Raw genomic sequence first — 20,757 nt, 5'->3', positions numbered from 1 at the left:
TTTACATCACTTTTCCCTTTTTCACTCTTGCAAATCTCTCAGACACCTGGAATGCTAGAGCAAGGACCAAATCTTTCTTCTTCCAGAATGGCAATAAACTATTAGAATTTAGGATTAGAAGTAGGTTGCAGCTGCCATGCATAATGTCACATTTCATACAGAATGGAAAAAGTCAGCTTTTACTGCTGCCATAAGAAAAGAAAAATTAACCCTTAACTTACATGTTATTAGTTACATCTTATTTGAAGCACTTTGCTTCCACTTATTTCCAAGAAGAAACGCTCTGAACTAGAGCTTGCTCATGCTTGTTGCCAGTTAAACTTTTAGGGATAGTTTTAGAACTTTTGAAAAGGAAAAGTTCATCTTCTCTGAACCTGTGCATTGCCTAACAATGCCCATAATCATTTGCTCCTCATTTCATCAACTTCTACATTTATTATAGTTTTATCACATATTAGAGAGAGCTAACATTTTTTGCATGGTTACCAGACCTTCTCTAATGTCAGAATTAAGTTGGGTGTATAGAAATTTCAAAGATTAGGATCACTGCATGGCTACCACAAGGCCTATTTTTTTTTCTAAAATATCATAGCAGCTGAGATCAGATGAGGTATTTGGGCCAGTAGGTCACAGTTGCACTGGAAAAGAGGATGATGCTTTCTGTGAGGTATCCTAAGCCCAAGCAAACCAGGCAGTATATCATGCTGCCAAGCCTACCAAGCTTCTCACATGGGAGACAATGGTTACTATCAGACATCTGAGTTCCATCAGAGCTGGCTTTTTAAAAAAGAAGATTCAATGGTACTGTGCCTCTGACTGTGTAAGCAGAGAAACTGAAAGAATAATTTTCATGAACATACTAAAATATTGTTAAAGCCCCTACTACTAAGCTTCAGACAGTATATTCAGAATATATATATATATATATATATATATATATTTAACATATATAAATTACATCTGTTCAATATAAGATGATAAAAGATGGAAAAATACATTATCATAATTCATGATGCACATCTCCTGGAGCACTGATTCTTCAGCAGTAGCATGAAGTAGGTGCTTTGCACAGTCTTCTCAATTAAGTTCCCTCTCTTCATAGCACTGCCTTTCTGTGGCTTGCACCCTCATTGTGCCCTTTGTCTGGTCATGACTGACTGCTGCTACCAACAATGGCTCCATTCTGTGAGACAGGAAGACCACTCATACACTAAAATGGTAACTGTCTGTACAGCATCCTCTGTGGCAACTACATGAATGTCAGCCTTGTCTTATGCTCTGTTTTTCATACAATTTCTGTTTTATTTTAATTTGCACCTTAACCATAAACATAACTCTTTGAAACTTAATGTTCTTCTGCCTCCAGCTTCAGCCCCTCTTTCTAACACCATGCAATGACTTACACCTTAACCTGCTCAAGAAGGATGAACAGTTGATGACTCACATAGACCTGTCTGACTCACGTGTCTATTTAACCAGAGAAGCTTCCCAAGCTGTGGAGATGTGCAGAGAGCAGAAGGACGACTTGGTGCACTGTGAAAATGCAAACCTTCCTGTCATACCTGGCTTTTTGTGCACTCTCTACTCAAATCTCTGCAGTACTTAGAAATGTTCTAAGTCTTTCACCAAAAAGAAAAGCAACCCTTGAGATTACAAGTTTGAGTTAAAGCACAGAATTATGCTTTTTGAGAAAGAAAAACACTTCCGGGAGAAAAAGGCACAACTTGCATAATGAAAATACACATAACCTTTGAAATGCAAAATACCTGCAAGAGCACTGTTGACTGCTGTCCCACTTCTTGTGGGTGGCAAGAAAGGGGTGGGTCTGGACTTGGTGTCAGAAAAGGGTGAAGCAATTGTGGACCACAACAGGATGGGCAGCTAAAGAGAAGTACAAGTGAAAAAGACATTCTGTGGAAAGGAGTAACTTTAACTCAGTTTGGGAGTCTCAAAACACAGGTTTCCTCACTTTAACAAACCATTTTGTGACAAAACATTGAGTCAGCAAATTCCATCCTGGAGAAATCTTTCCCCAGTTGCTCACTGATTTTTGCTTCTTGTTCTTTTTCCTAAATTAGAGACCTCATATTCAACAGTATCTTGGTACATTCTAGTGCATATTAAAGAAAGCACAGGCTCGGTTCAGATTTTTCTTGTTTACAATTTCAGACTTAATTCTGCCCTCCAGTCCTGGCTTCAACTGAAGTAACACTTAGGTAATTGAATACAGAATGCAACCCTTAGGGTTTTTGGTCTGACCAATAACAGAACTTTATGTGTGTTTAATTTATTTTTAGGTTTAGGCATTTTTTCAAATCGGGGCATAAGTTCTGCTCTCATGTTAGGAATGAAAATTATAAAAAGGGGCAGAAACTTATCTTTGGTTTCACTATAGTCATACATCCATGCATACATACATACATAACACGGGGAAAGAAAGAGGGGGAGAAATGTCTGGAAGAGATTATTTTTAGAAAGGATATAACCATTAGACATACTTTGTTATTATTGAAAAAGTCTTCAAATCAAATGCAGTAACAAAAGAGTCACTTCTTGTTTATTGATGAGAAAGCTTCTATAACTATGTTCTATTTTAAGGGAGAGGGTCAGCAGCAAACTCCTTCAACTACAGTAAGATCAGGCCTTGCTATTTAGAAGGTCACTGCATAATACATTTGTATTTATAGTGATGGTCTTTTTTTTTTTTTTTTTTTTTTTTTTTTTTTTTTTGTAGATATTTACAAGCCTGTAAATTTTATACTGTGAAATGTGACTATAATATTTAGGGTAGGATAAAATATACCTGAAGAAAGAAGTTATCATGATTATAAGTAAGGATATTTTCAGCAAGAAACTTGGCATATTGAAGTCTGTGTCTGTGACAAGTAGTAACCAGCAACCTCATACTGAAAACACTTAGTTCATCTCCCAAACTACAGTAACTCCTAAATTCTCAAAGCTATATGAGGCCAAAAGAAAGTAGATAATGCCTAAATCTGAAAGTTTAATTGAGAGGGGTAAGAAAAAATGGCAAATATATGTAAAAAGAGAACTCTAAGCTATAAATAAATAAATATTTATTTCTGTGGATGTGTTCTACCTTGACTTCAGCAAGGCTTTTGACACTGTTTCCCACAGCATTCTCCTCAAGAAACTGGCTGTGTACTGGGTCTGGCTGGAATGTTAACTTTCCCAGCAGCAGCCCATACAGTGCCGTACTCTGCACTTGTAGCTGGAACAGCAGTGTTATCACACCAGTGTTGTGTCTACTGCTGAGCAGCAGTGGCACAGCATCGGGCCTTTCTCTAACCCTCCTAGGGGGTGGGCAAAAAGTGAGGAGAGAAACATCACTAGGGCAGCTGACCTAAACCAATCAAAGGGATATTCCATACCATGTGATGTCACACTCAGCAATAAAAGGTGGAAACAGGAAGAAGAGGGGAGGGGTGGGCTCTCGTTGGGAAAACGTTGGTCCTCCTCTCGAACACCAGCTACGTGCGTTGAGGCCCTGCTTCAAGGACGTGGTCAATCATCACTCATTTGTGGGAAGTAGAGAGTAATTTCTTTCCTCTGCACTTCCATATAGCCTTCATTTATTTTATTTGTTTGTTTTCCTCCCTTCTTTTTATTTTTCCCTTTCCCCCTCCCTTTTCCCCTTTGCCTTTTTATTTCCCTTTAGTTAAATTGTTTAGTTCATAATAGAATCATAGAATATCCTGAGTTGGAAGGGACCCTTAAGGATCATCAAGTCCAACTCTTGACACCGCACAGGTCTTTATTTAATTATTATTATTTTTTCCCTTTAATTAAATTATCTTTATCTCAACCCATGAGTTGTTCTTTGCTTTACTTCTCCCCCTCCTCATCTAAAAGAGGGGGAGTGAGAGAGAGGCTGTAGGGTTTAGCTGCCCAGCACGGTAAAACCACCACAGGCTGCTCTTGGCTTGGATTGGCGCACGCTTCATTGAGTTAGAAACTGGCTGGATAGCCGGGCCCAAAAGAGTCGTGGTAAATGGAGTCAAGTCCAGCTGGAGGCCAAACACTAGTGGCGTTCCCCAGGGCTCGGTGCTGGGGCCGGTCCTCTTTAATATCTTCATCGATGATCTGGACGAGGGCATTGAGTGCACCCTCAGTAAGTTTGCAGATGACACAAAGTTAGGTGCGTGTGTCAATCTGCTTGAGGGTAGGAAGGCTCTGCAGGAGGATCTGGATAGGCTGCACCGATGGGCTGAGGTCAACTGCATGAAGTTCAACAAGGCCAAGTGCCGGGTCCTCCACCTGGGGTGCAATAATCCCAAGCAGAGCTACAGGCTGGGAGATGAGTGGTTGGAGAGCTGCCAGGCAGAGAAGGACCTGGGAGTGATGGTTGATAGTCAGCTGAATATGAGCCAGCAGTGTGCTCAGGTGGCCAAGAAGGCCAACGGTATCCTGGCTTGCATAAGAAGCAGTGTGACCAGCAGGGCTAGGGAGGTGATCGTCCCCCTGTACTCGGCTCTGGTGAGGCCTCACCTCGAGTACTGTGTTCAGTTTTGGGCCCCTCGCTACAAGAAGGACATCGAGGTGCTCGAGCAGGTCCAGAGAAGGGTGACGAAGCTGGTGAGGGGCCTGGAGAACAAGTCCTACGAGGAGCGGCTGAGGGAGCTGGGCTTGTTCAGCCTGGAGAAGAGGAGGCTCAGGGGCGACCTTATCACTCTCTACAGGTACCTCAAAGGAGGCTGTAGCAAGGTAGGGGTTGGCCTGTTCTCCCACGTGCCTGGTGACAGGACGAGGGGGAATGGGCTTAAGTTGCGCCAGGGGAGTGTTAGGTTAGATGTTAGGAAGAACTTCTTTACCAAAAGGGTTGTTAGACATTGGAACGGGCTGCCCAGGGAAGTGGTGGAGTCACCATCCCTGGAAGTCTTTAAAAGATGTTTAGATGTAGAGCTTAGGGATATGGTTTAGTGGGGACTGTTAGTGTTAGGTCAGAGGTTGGACTCGATGATCTTGAGGTCTCTTCCAACCTAGAAATTCTGTGTGATTCTGTGTGTGAAATAAATAAATAGAGAAAATCCCCCCACTAGCACATTTGTTTTTTAACACACCAGAAGGCTCCTACACCTGTGCTTGGAGACTCAAGGAACTGGAGAACTGAGGCAAACTGAGATATGAGTACAATAGGCAAAATTTTAGAATGTGTTAGCAAACTGGGACAAAAAGAAATTGCCAAGGTCAGATGATATTCACCCAATCTATACATGGAAATCTATACATGAGAATCTATACATGAAATCAAACAGTAATGGTGTTTTGGTTTAAAACAACCATAGAGGCAGAGAAACAAAATTTGACTACTGTGACATTAATCTTCAAAAGTCCTTGCAAATGATCCTAGTAACTGCAGTCCTGGAAATTCTTTTCTGCATCAGGTTAAGTATATAGAGACCATAAAAAATAAAATAAAAAAAAAATCACTAGTAGTATGGGAAGAGGGTCAAGATTAACTTTTGTACAGCAGTCATGCCCCAAAATCTTTTATAGTTGTTAGATCACATCAACGTATGTGTGGATAACACAATCAGTTGATACAGTGTGACTGGATTTTCAACAGACTTTCAACAAAATCCCTCACCAAAGGCTCTTAGAGAAACAAAAACTTGAAGATTAGTCATGGGCTAAGGGGAAGGTATTCCTCAGGATTAGCAACTGGTGAAAAGAAAGGAAACAAAGGGCAACAGTAAGTGGTCAGTTTTCACAGAGGATGATTACTGTCAGAATCTGGAGATCTGTGCTGGTATTGTGCTGTTTGACATATTCATAAATTATCTAGAAAAGTGTTAAGCAGTGAATTGGCAAAGTTTACAGGTGATGACAATTATTCAGGATTAAATGTATATATGTAAAGTGTCCTGGAAAGGTTTTATGAGTGACTTAACAATAAAATAACAGATGAAATGAAGGGTAAATACCTGAAGGTATTTACAAAAAGACAAAAGCATCTGCAGTAGGAGGGGTTCTACGTTACTCATCTCAGGAGAGAGATCTTGGAGGACCATCAATCTTTTGACAGTGCCAGCATACTGACAGCCAAAGAGCAAGGAGAAAGTTCAGAGTTATCAGAAGAAGAACAGAAGACAGAAAATATAATGCTGCTATGTAAGCCTGTGGTACATCCACATCATAAGCTCTGTGTGCAGTTGTGGTGAGCAACGGTAAGGGACACGGAGAGTATCAAATATGTCCTTTGTGCACCTACAGATCACAGCCTACAAACAGCATGGCATAAAAGCATTCACCCTACTGCATATGTCCTGTAGAGAGCTTGAACAGCACAACCAGCATGATAGACTCAGCACACACCAGACTTCCTCATCAAATGAGAAATAACCAACAAGCATGTGCTCAGTCAACCCAGTGTTTTTGGAGAGTTGGTCCTACAGTGTATGTGTGGATTATCTGCCCACTGCAGTCCAGGAAATCCACACTGAGAGTATGGTGATCCTACCACTTTCCTGGGGCATCCCCTTGCATCTTCTCATGCTTTCAGGGAATACCTAAATCTCCACAGCAGAAAGGTCTAAAAAGTAGATAAAGTGGGCTCCCTCCGAGCTGCATTACTGAGATAGGTTTTGTTAAAAAAAAAAAAAAAAGTCTTTTCTACAGCAGATGCTGGAAAGTTTTACAGAATCTACATATCCCTACATGTACCTGTGCATGTCCACCTACATGTGGATGGATACATGTATGTTGATATCCCTATATATGGCTGATATAAAGGTTAGATATTAGATATATATCTGCCTAATTGTGAAAAGCACACCATGTGTAGTAAATCATTTTACTAAGTCAGATTAAAGGTGCTATTACTCATGGCGATGTAATACTATCTATAATTTCTGTGTTAAACCTGACATTATAAATCCTTTAATCTGAGTATTTAAAAGCTGTTCTATGGCTCATTTTTCAAACGGCATTCCAGTTAACACATTTACTGCTAATGAACCACTAACATGTTCTCTCTTTCTTAGATAAACGCTGTTGACCAACATTATTATTTGCTCGTCAAATAATTATTTTTTTGGCTTTTTAATTTAATTGCTTCAATAAAAATATACACCAATAATGCATTTTTAATTACACTTCCCAGGTGACCTATGCAAAAAGAGGTTTTATAATGAAGCCACAATAATTAGCCTGTCACCGTCCAGTTTGGGGCTATTGTGTAGTTGTCCTTTCCATGGTTCACCTTAGCCTGACTGGAATTCTAAAAACCTTGTATATTATCTCCCATAACACTCAGAAAGGTATTAAAAATTGTGTGCAATACTGGCAGAAGCAGGCTTTCTAATTATTGTCAACTATTTCCAGTGTGACGTGGTAGATTCCCTTGAGAACTGAAACAACAGCCCACTCCAGGATTTGTAATAGGCCCTAGAGCCTAAGTAGTTGTAGACAGAGCTGTTTCCCTCAGGATAGATAATTGGTTTACATAGCAGCTCAACAACTGAACTAAATCCATTTTTTCTATTGTCATTTCTCTGTTAAATATACATAACTATTTGGGGGTATTAAATACAACCTGCCTCATTATTTAATAGCAGAATAATTTACATGAGCAAAATGGAATACCTAGAATGCTAATAACTATTATCACCCTACATTTCCATGCTTAAATGATAAAATATTATTAAGGCCAAATTCTGTAGTCCTTAATCGAGCACAACTTTTATGGAAACCACTGTGAGATTTGCTCAATTAAATATTGTAAAACATATCTCTTAGTTTGTTGAAAGTAAGATATCATCACTAAGATATTCTTCCTAATAATATTATTGGTCAGCTTATTAAATGAGACTGTATTCATGTTTTGTACAGGTATAAACAACATTGTAGGGTTCTGATCTTTTATCATCAGTTTATAAACCACTTTTATGAAATTACTGCTTTTATGAAATTACTGCTCAATTACTGGAATTAATGATTAAGACTGATACACAAATACATTTACTGTTGCAGGCCATAACATGATTCTAGCAACTAAACGTCATGAGTCTGAGTGACTACAAACATCAGAGAGACACCCGGTTTATTTTTAAAATAAATGTAATTTTAAGTTTGCAAATCTAGCATCTGTAAATACAAAATTATTATAAAAGCACATATCAAGAGACAGCAATAGTAGTGGTTTCTTTCTTAAGGTGCCTTAAGACAACCTGCTACGGGTGCCTTAATATTTCCTGTAATTAAGAAAAGAATTGCAGAACATTTGAATAAAACTTGCTTGCTCACAGCTTTTCAAGGCACATAACAAGATCCTGAGCCTGCAAGGACTGAGTACTTCAGAAATACAGACTGCTCAGAAATCACAGGATTACATCCTAATCCTCATAGTTAAATATGATACCCAGCTGTGCAATGCAGCTAAAGGTTTTATGTCTTTTACACTAAATTTGTTCATATCTGAGTTGAAGAAGCAGGACCATAATAACAAGTCTCATCCTGCATTTGCTATTCATCAATTGATTTCACTGAGAATCCTGGGTGCATGAAAAATGAGTATTGCATCTGTAGCTTTTTATTTTATGTACACAAGAACTGAAAATACCACATATATTTCTGGTGTCCACCATTCATTACCAGCTCAAAAATCTCATGAAAACTATGATTTCTAAAGTACCAAATCAGTTGTTCTGTGTCTGACATTAAGATGTTGTTGCTGAATGTTTTCTGTCCCCAAAAGGAAAATTTTCAGAAAAAGAAACAGTAGGAAATCAATTCATAACAGTAGCCAAAATGTGAAGTTTGCAAGTCTTTGTAGAAATACCTACAGATATTTTGTCTCATAACAGGTACAGGTCAGAACCTGCACTCCATGACCATCACCATTGATTTCAACATGCAGAGCCAGTGTCTCTAATTCTATGAAATACTCAAGTTCTTCTGAAAAGCAAACTCTTAAAACTCTTAAAATAAAAGCAAAAGCATAGCAAAACCATTAAGCATGGACTTAGCTTTAAATTTATGCTTAAGTTAAACCAAAAGCAAGAGGATCAAAGTCTACTTTTGCCTGATACCAAGAACATCCTGTGTGCAAAACAAAACCCTGCATTGTGCTGGAAGAGGGAGCACTGACTTCCTCTTGCAGCTCTGAGGTTGGTGTGGTTCATTCCAGACATACTGCTGTCAACCTTAAGTATTTTAATGAACAGTAATTATTGTCTTTAAAACAAACCTGAAAGTAAAACTAATACGCCTAACATGCTTAAATATGACTTGGCATATGTTATGTATATAGTAAGACTGAATTTCTTGGAGGAGCAGAAAGGATGAGGAAAAAAATCAGTCATGTGAGTTGTCAAATATAACCTTTTGGCATTCTAATAAACTGTTGCTTAGATAGAAATATCAAGCTATTACTAATGGCTATTAATGTGTACATGCTTCATGTAATTTTATAGTATCTTATTTTAATATCTGTAATTTTAATGAATTGCAATTTAGGAAAGAAACAATTTTCATTTACTTTATATAACATAATTATGGACCAAATTAACCCCACACTAGTCTTAATTACATTTAGTTTCATTTGGCTGATCAAGCAATTAATGTGCCACTGTATTTTGGAAGTAAAAACCAAGTTGTTATGGTCTGTCTTCAAAAAACATGTACTCATCTCAAGTGTATCCACTGTGTAAAACTGTGCTTTGGAATATTTTTTTTGGTTTACTGTATGTCTGTATGTTGCAGCACAAGAATGTGAGTATAATGAGGCCCTTCTGCACCTGGGGTCCTGTTATTCTATGCTGCTTAATAATCTTCCCTTCATGCCACCCTTTATCTGCTGTTCTCAGATTGTACTTGTGCTTTTCTCTTTTAATTGGGAACTAATTTTAATTTTGCCATTAGAGATGATAAAAAAGCCCACATACAAACTTGTATTTCCTCAAGCATCTGTACTGTCACTCAGTCCTTTTTTTTTTTTTTTTTGAAGTCAGTGTTGAACTAGCTCTTTTTGCTCTTCTGGCTAAAGAATAGCAGAGGGAGAATATTTTTTAAAAAGACAAGACAAGAAAACCCATAAAATATTGAGCTGCATACTGATGTTCATATTTGAGTTTTCCTCAGCACTCTAGTGAAATCAATGCCTGCACAATGACAGCTTGAAAACAGTGCAGCAGCTTTAGGATCTGGCCCATTAGCATTTAGTACTATCTATCAGTGTGTCTAATCCTTTTCAACTAATTGAGAGAGAAAACAGCCCTTTGCAATATAGGTATGTTGTGAATCTAATTAGGGTAGTACAAGGTTATTTAAGCACAGTTCATAAGCAGGGGCATTCTCTCAATAACATAGGCATTGTATTATCTATTTACAAGGATTTGGGGATGTTTTCAGAAATCATGGGATTCATGTCATAGCAATCTCTTTATGTTCTTTTGAAAATTTGAGAAAGCAATGACTTTTCTCATGACCTTCACATTTCTCAATGGAAAACAGCAACATTTAATAAGCCAGCATTTTATTAATACTGCTATTTTTAGAGATAATGTGTATAGTCTGGTTTCTTAGAGGTACTTCCAGTAACTTTTTTCCATTTAGGGGATGGATGAAGCACCAGTCTACCCAGGACTATACCATTTGCCTTGAGTATGTGGTACAGCCACTGGGACTAAAGATTTGCTGGACCCCAGGAAAATCTGAGCCTTAATGTACTCTTCAGATACTTCAGTCAAACTAGCCCTTTTTTTAACTGAAGGAATTCAAAGTCATTTGTAAATCTTTTTTTTTTTCTGTCTTTAACTGCAATTCTGAGGAAGCAATGGCTTTACACTTTCTCTCCAGATATTGCTGAAAGCTAAATTTCTCTCCCTGAAGACCATTAGTCAAACTGACTTTGTAGGGTCCTTTACATGACTAAAATGAGTTGGATTTGACCTTTCATTTTCAACTGGTCTGGACAACAATCATCAAGTATATCATATTATAGTCATGTCAAAAGCTAAAAGATTTCTTCCCCACTCTTAGCAGAAGGTAAGCCAGCATTTTTCTTTTTGTCTTTTGTGTCTACCATAAATTCTCCACTACAGATGTAACAGCATCTGTAACCATATGTTTAATCAAGATTTTCCTGCATTTCCAATATTGAACCTGGTCCACGAGCCACTGTCTCCACTCAGCAGTGTGACCAAAAATGTTCACTGGGAGGACAGCTAGGGGTCAACTCCTGTCCGTTCTAGGGAACAGGCTGCACTTGTCACAGCCTGTGGCAGTTTATCTTTCCCATGCAAATAGTCTAGCAAGGGCCACTCCATTTGTGGTTATCTGCTGGAGTTCAAAGGCTTCTGCGGACAATGCTTAGCAAATAATAAAAGTAAATTTGGCATAAAGTCACTCATGACTTCTCAACTGTAGGAGAAACCAATCTAAGATAGATACAAACTCTGTATCAATTGGATGACACAGTACTTTTTTGAGAACCAGAGGTCACAGTGAAGTACATCTTCCTGCACGCTGATTTGGGTGAGATTATGTGGAGTATGTGCATGAGAGTGGAGAAGTCTGGCCCTGAAGGAATAGTCTAATCAATTGGGATAAAGTCAATAGGAATTTTGCCGTTGATTTCAGTGGTACGGGAATTTTATTCTCACATGAAGCTTCATGCAAGAACACAGTCAGAACCAGATGTTAAAGATGGAATTGATTACATGTGTTTTTCCCCTAAATTCTCTCTAGTAATCTTTCTAAACCAAATGAAGGCAGTGTTTCTAATTGCTAGTATATACTGCATTTAAGAGAAATTTATATGGTAAACGACAGGTACATTTTGAGGCCTAACCATACTCATTATTAGAATATAATGAATTGCATTTGCTTCCTATCTATTATCTCTGTGCAAGGAAAATATACTGACTACTGAGACAGGAGTATTTCTTTTCATTCCTAACATGAAAAGCCAAAACACTGTCCCATACAACTTACTGAAATAAGCACTATATTTACTCCCCAGTTTTAAAACACACCAGATTTTTAGCTGAATTTCAGCTGTATTTGCTAGCTGGCTAGAAGTCTTTGGCACATTTGCAGTGGTTTTCTTTTCAAAGCACTGCTCTGTAGTTTTTAACTTCTAACTGTAGTGAAGCCCAGGGCTTGCTCTTCCTGACAAAATTGTCCAACATGCAGAACATTTGGGACCAAGTAGAGTGCAAAGCAGCATATGAACTGCAGCATGCACAGTCCAGCCAAGAGTGTGAAAGCAGGGTTATGGCTCCATGTGGCCTCTTGAATATTCTTCTCTTCTTCTCCCACAGCACATGGAACATCAGTCAGTAACTGCTAAAACTTGTCATAAATTGCCCCAAGTTTCTTTGTAAGACATGTTTGCAGCAATTGACAAAGCTGCTGTCTCGCTCCCTCCCAGCCACCAGATATGCCAGGGAACAGTGATGGCAGGATTGCCACACTGCTTTGCTACCCAGACCTACTGGGGAAATTACATTTAGGGGTTGCACTAATTCTTCAGCATCCTGCAGAAAAGGAGGTAATAAAAGGAGAAAAAATAAAAGAGAAAAGTAAGGCCATTCTGAAAATTGCCTTTAACATGCTCAAAAAAAAGAGATAGTACAGTAGAATTCCATTTTCAAAGAACTGACACCTAATATTCTTCTAAGGCAAAAAGTATCTTCATATCTGTTAGTGAAAGCTGAGTAGCAGGATGTTGAGTACCTTCTCTTATTTTTAATATGTTACTCTAATACAGCCTGCTACTGTTTATTTCAGAGGAAATTAAAAAGAATCATAAAAAATACTAAACCATGACTGGCAAAATGATGATGACATACTTTATATCCTACATTATCCTTTATTTTTCTTTTAAATTTTAATTTTATTTTATACATTTTACATCATTCATTTGTTCATTAGTTTGCAGAAGTCACTCATTCAGTCCAAGTCCTCCAGTCAGTCGCTGGTGAAAATTAGCTAATGTTCTACTCTATTTCACACTCAAAGCACTTCCATTATGGTTGGATAATGGTTGTACCATCAATAAAGAGTATGAATCCAGTTATGTGAAGACCTCAGCTTAACCTTTCCATATGCTATTGATATTTATAGAGCTTCTGACATAATCAATTAGCCTGAAAACTGGCACTCATGGAAGGTAAACCCATATAAAGGGACCACTACATCTGCATTTTCATTAACCTTTCAGATAAATATGTAGAAAATAAAGACAAATATATACCATATGTAATGTACTCTAATCCCCCAACATTTCTAATGATATCTCAGATCAGGAATAAACTTGTTTAGCAGTATCTTGATTGCTAAGTTCTATAGCTAGTTTCATGAACATTTTAATCTTTAGACAGACATCTAGAAACACCATGAAAGTGAAATAAGATTAAGTGATGTTCTTATGACACACTTCCCAAGCTAGCAGTGAATTTCAAGTTGGATAGAAAAGCTAGTTTTTGTATGCTAACAACTCTACTTGTAGTCAGCTGTTAATAGCTGAAAGCTTCATCATATACACCACATGGAAAAGAAATAATAAAATATAATACATACAATTCAATACGACCACCCAATCCTATAAGAAATCAATCTGTAACAAAGATAAACTGAATATTGGTGTCACTTCTCTTTTTTCTTTTTCTTTTATTTTTTTAAACACATACACACACAAAAGTTCCTTGTGTTCCTTATCCAGAAAAGGATCATCCTCCATGCGTCAGGGGAATATTTACACAAGCTGTTTTCACCTAGAGATACCTGGCCCTAGAGCAGAAGCTGGAAGAGGTGAGGTGAAATATTAATTTTATTGTGGTTCATGGAAAATTGTACTTGCATTCCACTGGCACACTGTATAAATATACTTCTGCATTTTTGGAAGATTTACTCTGTTAAACACCTGATTTTTGTTACTCCCTTGAGTGATGTCTCATAATATGATTCATGATATTTAAGCCTTTTTCCAGAATAAGGATTTAGTCATAATGGAAATATTTTCATCTTGAGAGAACAAACTATATCTAATTATTAATTAAAATATTACTACAGTAGATTGGTTGCCCTGGCCTATATGTTCCACTCTATTAATGCAAGTCAGAAGGAAGAGATTTCTGAAGAAATGAGTGGTAGAGTTGCAAAGGAAAGAAGCAGGTCCTCGGTATTGTCTCTGGCAAATCCATGGGACTGATTTTGTGTGTGCCAGGAGTGATCCCCATGGCTGGCTGGGCTGGGTTTGAAAGGAGTCAAAAGGATTGCTGCCCCAAATAATATGCGTTCTCCCGTATTTTGAGATGAAGAGACAGAAGGGAAATGCAGTAGGCTGTATGCAGGCTGGAGGAAGGGACCACAAGAAGGCATCCACCATTCCTGCTATCACCTTTTGGGCTTTACATTTGTATCTGGTTCTAGCAACTGGTGAGGTTGCCAGTCACTGGCAGACACAGTATTCCCTTACTTTTGGACCCAAATCATATGATTTACTTAAGGAGACTTAGGCAGACTGGGGAAAATTCTTTCTGCTGCAGCTGAAAGCAAAATTCACATAGACTTCAAAGGGGCCAGATTTCCACTCAGTCATCAAAGGATATTGGGTCCTTCATAATAATATCTTTACATATGCATAAGTGCAGGATAAAGAAAAATGGAATAGATTATACATAAGGAAGAAAAATTCCTCAGAGCCTGGATATAGTACACAATGTTGGGTGAAAGTAGGCTGTTTGCAACTGCAGTTGCATTGGTTGCAAGACCACATGGCAAGATATTCTGGTGAAATGAGTGAAATTATTTCATTAATTAAAGAGATATATGGCTACTACGTATGAATAGTAGGCCTAGAAAACAAAATAGATGGATGGCTTCTTAACTCATATTATAAAATGGTATGGTGTAAATGAAGGACTTGTAACCTTAGTCTAGCAGTCTGATGGGTTTTTGTTTCAAATCACATCCTACGCATTTAGTGCAACTCTAGCCTTTTATTAAAACGGGAAAATATATTGTTTATAAAGGCTGTTCATGACAAATAGTAACCAAAGCAAGGTGCAAAAAATGTATTGTTTCCATAATCGGAGATGCACTGTAAAACAGAATAAAGTGATAAACACAAAGTATAATTGTTTGCTGTTGCTATTTGTCTGTACTTGGTGGCAAGGAAGACCAAATGAATTACAAAGAAATTTTTAATAAAAGAACAAAAAGAAATAATGGGCTCCATAACCTGAAAGAACTTTGAATAAAAAATGTCCCCTGAAACAGAAAGTCCCTTGAAAATCTCTGCACTTTCTCTCTGTTTTTTCCTCCCCTCCCCCCATCTCTTACTTAAAAGCCTCTGGGTGATTTGTCCTATTCCCTGCCCAATAACAACCAAACCATTGTTTTAGGGAAGATATTTTTAATGTTGTATATTTTACATTTTTTGTGTTGTTTTTTTTTTTCTTCCCTTTTCTTGGACATTTCTTCCACACACCACAGAAAATGTGAACATAAGCAGCTGTAATATGAGATGAACTCTGAACACCAAATAGGTAGGCCCTAGAGGGGAGGAACTGAAATATGAGCTGCTTACTCTTGGAGCCCTTTAAACCCTCCAATCTGTTTTAAATTATTTTGGTGCCTCTATTTAAAGGTTAAATTTTTGTTGTTGTTGTGAGCCATAGTTTAGTAATACAAAACCTGGGCAACATCAGCATAGAGTCAATTCACAGATTACACACCCAGGGTCTTTCCTGATCCTGCCTAAAGTGAAGCAGCATGTTTATACTTAGCAACACATTTTGACATGAATGAACTTTTCACGTCTCTGCTCATAAAATAAACACATACATTCAGCAGGAAAAAAAATCATCTCACTCAACGATCTTGCTTACATATGTTATTTACAGACCATATGTCGAAATCTAAATATGGTTATGGATATGCACAAATTATAGATATAAAACACTGACTGCAGAGCTGTGCATTAAACATCAAACCTTTTACATAACATTAATTAAATCATTTCTTTGTGCTAAGTCTTTAGCACATTAGATTTCACTTTAAATAAATATATATATATATATATTACCCTCCAACCCTTACAAGTGAAATCTTGGCACCTAAAGCATTTTTTATGTTTTGCTTTTCCTTCTACAGTATTTTGTTTCAGGGCACTCATAACTTGAGCACTAGGGCTTAGATGTCAGCATGAACACAGTTTTGATGGCTGCTTTTTGCTGTTGCCATTTGAGTTCAGCTATACTAAGTGCCAATGGGAAATTCCTAAAGGCCAAGGCATTTTCAATAAATTAGCATCAAGACACTGAGTCTTTGTATAGCATTTAGGTGAAACTTGATTCAAAATGCATATTTGGGGACTTCTGACAATGCTTTCTTTGTTTTTTATGCAAATAGAAAAAGCCTTGGAATCTCTTGAATTTATATGATCAAAGATGACCTCCATGAATGTGTCTGGAAGCATTACCAAATGACAGAAATACCAGAGACAGTTATATTATGAAGATTAAACTGGGCTTTTTTTTTTTTTTTTTTTTTTTAATATGCCTTCTAGAGAACACTGCTTTTTGGAAAATTCATTAACTTTACTTATTTTTAATCAAGCTAATTTTGAAGAATTGCATTTGACATGATACACATCAAATGTTACTGTTGGCTGGGGACTTGGAGACTTCTACAATATAGCAATTTAAAGGTTTATGTTCCTCTCACTGGGCAAACTAAACTCTGTTAGAATTAATTAATGCTAGAATTACACACTCTTTTTAAGACATTAGTATGATTTCAAAGATATTAAGAAAGCAGCATGGCATACACTCCTTCCACTGCATCAACAAAGATCTGAACTTAGTGCATGGATCTTTTTATTGAAATTATGACAAGAATTCCTTGTTTTATTCTGCTGGACTGTTTTCTTCCAATAAATACAGGCAACTAAAGAGAGGGTTTCCTGCAAAGATATTTTAGCTGCACAGGTCTGCTTCTCTGTATAAAGTTCAAAATTACATTATAAAAAAAGCTAAATAGCTGGGTTTGGTAGTCCAGATTAATATCAAGGTACATTATGACACAGGAATTAAAAATGTTATCTACCTAAGAAGAAGAGAGGCTATTTTATCTGCTTCTCCAGATGGAAGATTTGTATTTTTATGTTATGTTAACATAAGCAACAGAGTGAAATGAAAACACAGCCCAAAGAGAAATGACTTTTACTAGGTTCTTAGGAATATTTTTAAATGTTTTGTTTTGTGCTTAGTCATTTTTTTTTTTTTTGTCTTAGTCATGCTACATAGCTGAAGCACTCAGAACCCTCAAGCTTCACCTCCCACTAGCCTTCACTCTTTGCTAGATTGCAGTGGACTCTGAACCCAGGCCATGCCATCTGCCAGCAGGGCACTGCAGGACATATGCTCATTTTGCCTGGTAACACCCCTCAGGCAGAAGAATATTGATGTGGTAAAATCTCCCATAAAGTCTAGAAGTGCTACCAAGAAGGAGCAAAGGGATGGGCAAGCAAGGGAGGAGGAACTCTTTCCCTAATAAGCACAAAGAAAACTTTCTTGCAAATGAAGGGATGCAAGATTTGACTCAGTTCACAAAAGTCTCTGTGTTGCTCAGCTTGCTCTCAGGATATTTTCCAAAATTGTATTCCTCACAATACCAAAGTACATATTTTCTTACTATTTCTATGTTGAAATTCTCTGTCCCACAATTGCTGATTCTCCACAAAGGTACAAATAACTATTTTTATATAATATTCCAAAGTGGTTTTTTTTTGTACATATGATTACCAAAAATCTGTTTTATGGACTATTGAAACTGTTTGAGACAAAGGGCTATTGATTCCTGCAGGATCGGTTCTCTGCAATTGATAATTCTGAGAAACTTGCAAAGAACTTCATGGTTGAACAACACCTGTGGGCAAATGCAGCTCATTCATTGGCTTACTATGACAGGGAGAGGTTATCTTCCAAGTACAGTTTACTGCAACTTCTGCTGCTGCAGAAAACTTTGCAAAAGAGAAACTTTTCCTTAAATTTTAAAATTAATTTCTTATCATTTAATTAAGTGCAATTTCCTTTTATTTATGTACTTACTCACTTTCTGAGAGAAAAGAAAAAAAATGGAAAAACAAAACAAAACAAACAAACAAAAAAAAACAGTTTCCCAGTCCAAATCATAGTACTCAATATACTGGGATCTTCTGAAGACGCTCGCTGCCTGTTACTTGCTCCACTATTTGTAGCGAGAGAGTGTTGGTAGAAATGGAATTTTTTCTCTCAGCTTTGAAGAGCTGTGGAACAAGCTCAAAATCAGAGCAGCTAGGGAAAATTCCCCTTCATTTCAGTTTTGCAGTGCAACAGTATGTTGTGCATATATATTTTTTATAGTTTACCATAATTATGTCTTTACTTGAAATACCTATTTAAACCATTGCAAGGTTGTCATGGAATTGTTGGTAATGTGTTATTACATTATGTTGTCTTTTGCCAGGACACTTGTAAATGAGACATTATCCTTAGAGATTTTCTTGGCTGAAAATGTGAGTAATTAAAAATGTAAACAAATATTATCCATTACATATGCCACAATAATAAATACTTCAATATAATGCAAGTTAATGACTCTTTAGGGATCCAGCCTAATCCTGCTACAGAGTGTTTCATAGGTATACAAACAAACAGTTAAGCATTTAATATTTTAACATGCATAATATAGTTATACAATATAGTTCACAGTTGCTAAAAAAAAAACAGCATCCCTGTCAGAATAATTACAGAGCATAAAGTGTAAGAGAGGCAAAGAAAGATGGAAACACACAATGTACTCAAGCCTCTGTAGCCCTTGCTGTTCAGCACATCCCCATGGTCTGCTTTTCAAACTGGTACTGAGTGGGGGAGACAGAACTGAAAACGGGGCGTTACTTTGAATTTCTTTCCAGTACAGGGTTTATTCTGCCTCTGGTAGGGATATTTGTGCATCCCACCAGCCATGCTCAGGGCACCAGGAGCTGGGTGCATGGCATGAATCTGGTCACAGAAGCACGAATGAAGAATGCGGATCTGCCATGCTCTGCTGGAAAGGGAGCTAGGATTCAGCCACCATTTTTGCTAGATTTTTGAGTTTATTTTTTTTTATATTTAAACATTGTTCTCAGAATGTAAAATGTAAACTAAATCAGAGCAAGGCATGGTCTGATCCTTCAAGCACTGGGGGTTCATTTTCAAAGGTGTTAAAGGGTAATTAATTAGCCAGAGTCTATTGAAATGAAATGACATTTCATGCCAAATTCCCCCCAGCTGTGTGGGTCATTCCAGCTCATAACACCTCAGCTATAATTCTTCATTCTATCAGTGACTCCTTTTGTCACCTTGATGAAATCACTGAAACTTCTGTTTCCCCTTTGTAAAATAGGAGGTACTGTTCTTGCATCCCTGCCTATGTATGTCCTTTCCAAACTCATCTCTTGCTTGTCTTGACTTCATTTTCATGCCTTTTTCTTAAGCTTATAATAACCTCTTAGAAAAATTTGCCAACTTACCTCTTGAAATTGATACTGAAAGCTCCTGAACACTCAGTCTCAGAAACTTTTCAATTATAAATTGTTATAAAAGGACAGTGATCCTAGGAATCTACATAAGGACACTGTTGAGTCATTACATCAGGCACTTAAATCTTGCACAGAAGTGCTCTTTAATTACTTTTAAGTCATATTAGCAGGTAGGTCTTATTAGCCGCACTAGGGATTTGAAGGCTCTTCTGGATGACAAAGCTTATAGCAAAAATCCAGGGATCAGTCATGGAGAAGAAATAAAGGCTATAGTTTATTTGATGTCTCTTTTTTTTCTAGGGTGGGCTTCCAATAAAGCCAAACCACCTGGGACAGGGCAAGAGAAAACAGCCTGTGCTCATTATCTAGGATTTCTCAGAGGCCAAGATCTGCACTCTGACTCCTGAAGCCATTTTAGGTGTGGGCATTTCACAGCTATTCTCTGTTTACCTTGCTCTGAGGATACCAGATGACTTACCAAAAGGCAATGGACAGCAACTCCACCTGCAACTCTATCAATAAACTGTTCTAGTCAAATTAAAACCAATAACCCCAGAATGCCTCACCAGAAAATCTTTTCTGCTTTACTTACAGAAAACTGTTTGGAAGAACTACTAAACAGAACCTTTTTCCTCTAAGTTTTGCATTTCCAAAATTTTATTACCTATTGTCCTAAATAAGTGACTTTGTTGTAGAAGTAGGAATAGATTTTTTTTTTTTTCAACCCTGATGTAAGATATTTGGTCTCTCTTGTGCTTCACAGGAAATTCCCAATTTTTAATAAAAAGAGCTTACTTATGCTTAAGGTTGAGATGTTTTCTGTCTGATTCTCTGATTTACATTTGCTTATGAGAGGGCTAATTATCACTTACTTTATTGCCTCCTCACCTATCATAAAAAAGTAAAAGAAGGTTTGGTATAATTGATAACAACTACCTCAGTTTCTTTAGAGCTGCACAAATATATAGATATTCCAAAAACCATAAACAATGAAACCAAAGATCAGCTACTCCCTTATGCTAGTCTGTATTTTACCAATAACGCATACTTCAAAACATTGGAGTAAAGCCTAGAGTGCATTCTGCGCAGTATGGTAAATGAAAATCCAGCAGACAGTTAATGTACTGCAATCTGAAGTCAGCTACTATCAGATGTTTGCTGCCTCATTTATTTTGATTAATTGCTTCGGTGGGGGTGGACCAAAGGGGAAGCCAAAAATCTAA

At 37.4% G+C, this 20,757-nt stretch overlaps 1 long non-coding RNA gene across 1 annotated transcript; it reads left to right on the top strand.

Moving 5' to 3' along the window:
- The first annotated feature begins 19,285 nt into the window (after positions 1 to 19,285).
- LOC119717545 (uncharacterized) lies at positions 19,286 to 20,339 on the top strand. The gene is made up of 2 exons (XR_005267288.1): positions 19,286 to 19,401; positions 19,835 to 20,339. It is a non-coding gene; the product is annotated as an uncharacterized lncRNA (long non-coding RNA).
- The last annotated feature ends 418 nt before the right edge of the window (positions 20,340 to 20,757 follow it).

This window comes from Anas platyrhynchos, chromosome 7 (genome assembly GCF_047663525.1).
Source record: "Anas platyrhynchos isolate ZD024472 breed Pekin duck chromosome 7, IASCAAS_PekinDuck_T2T, whole genome shotgun sequence".
NCBI lineage: Eukaryota > Metazoa > Chordata > Aves > Anseriformes > Anatidae > Anas > Anas platyrhynchos.
The sequence above is the reverse complement of the archived record's forward strand: the minus strand, read 5'-3'. Positions and strand labels throughout refer to the sequence as shown.